Genomic DNA, 1,932 nt, shown 5'->3' on the forward strand with positions numbered 1-1,932 from the left:
CAGACACTACAACGAAACTGTCGAGCTTGAGAGTGTCTCGAACCCCAGTCCAGCAGATCGCAAGGCAGGGTCGTTCCCAAAAGGCTACTAAAAGCCATATATCAAGAATTTCCTCAGTGTATTTTAATTGATCCATCTTGTCAATAAATACCACGGCCTCTTTCTCTGTCTCTCTTCAGAGTTTTCAATTATCGAAAATACTCAATAAGTCACAATTTTCCATCGAAAACCTTCGCCCAATAACTTTTCCATATTTGAATCCAATATCTCGAAGTATTCTTCTCAGCCAGGAATTCAATATCGATACCCTTATCGAGAGTTGGCATCTCCTTCCGAGAACAATAATGTAACACAGAGAGCGCCTTGTCAAAATCATCGATATTCCTAACGATGTTTCATTGTTTACTTTGCTTATCGACGAAGAGATTATCGCTATTCTCTTACTTGCTTTGATGGCTGCTTTTCCTGTCCCATACAGCAGGGGAACCCCACTCTCTAAAGGACCTCCGCTGTCGTTTTACCTTGTTCGTTCAGAGTATTTATCGTCTCAGATCACGTATTGTTCATTTACTGTTAAATCGTCACAGTTGTATGATTTTTTAAATAAGAAAGTCTTCAGTTTCCTTTTGAATGCCTTTTAATGTCTTCAATCATTCGAATGTTTCGTGGGAGCTTATTATATAGTCTCGGGGCAGCATATTCAAAGGCTATAGAGCCTAAAGTAGACATATATCTAGGTTCTCGTCTCTTGTTTTGTTTCCTTTCTTAATTAATCGGTAATGTTGATTGCATCACCAGTCCATAGAACAGCCTGATACAATATATGTAATATGTGTTAATAGTTTGTATTTCCTTCGCCCATCCAGAACACTTTAGTACATTATAGGCTTTGATAACTTTGGGGGTTATAAGGGGGAAGGTTTGGATTATAATTTACACGGGGGGAGGAGATTATTACTTTTCTTTTTTATAATAGAAATAAAATAATAATTTTCTTAAGTGGATAGCTGCTTTAAGTATTTTTTTTTTCTTTTCGGTTTTATTTTATCCTAAGCCTTCCATCACAAGCAAAATCTTTTTCAGGAATTACATGGTTAATTAACTCCATTTACTCCAATAAAACCTTTCCCTGCATTGGAGCATCGTGCATTTCAACACGCTGTCTGCTGCTACAATGCATCTTGGGTTAGAGTTCTCTTGCTTGAGGGTACACTCGGGCACACTATTCTATCTTATCATCCACTTGTTTTGTTAAAGTTTTTATAGTGTATATAGGAAATATTTATTTTAATGTTACTGTTCTTAAGTTTATTTTTTCTTGTTTCCTTTCTTCACTGCGCTATTTTCCCTGTTGGAGCGCCCCTGGCTTATAGCATCCTGCTTTTCCAACTGGGGTTATAGCTTAGCAAGAAGTAATAATAATAATAATAATAATAATAATAATAATAATAATAATAATAAAACAAACACAATTTTACTCTACTTCAAATAAATCAAATTCCGACAGCTGAGTCATTAACATCAATAGATCATCCAACATCATAAGAAGTAATAAATAGTCTGTCAGAATCTTCCATCCGCTCTTGCTCAATGCGGGCTGTAACACAGGGTAAAATCTCCTTTTTATCGGATTTCATCGAAAGGTTCAAAATTCAAGCTAGGGACTCCCGCCCTACCTTCAGGCTAATCTAATCAAGCAGTTGTACCTGGATCTCCTTGTCTAATACCTTTTAACAAGGGTCATCATCATCATCATCTCCTCCTACGCCTATTGACACAAAGGGCCTCAGAGGATTCATTGGCTAGATACATCAAAGGATAACTTGAGCCTTTGTTGTTCTATATATGCATCACTCCACGTATGACTAAGAATGATATAAACAAGACAACTGAACTCACAGAGCTCAATACACCAGCAAAGTAATGGAAGGA

Source organism: Palaemon carinicauda, chromosome 7 (genome assembly GCF_036898095.1).
Source record: "Palaemon carinicauda isolate YSFRI2023 chromosome 7, ASM3689809v2, whole genome shotgun sequence".
NCBI lineage: Eukaryota > Metazoa > Arthropoda > Malacostraca > Decapoda > Palaemonidae > Palaemon > Palaemon carinicauda.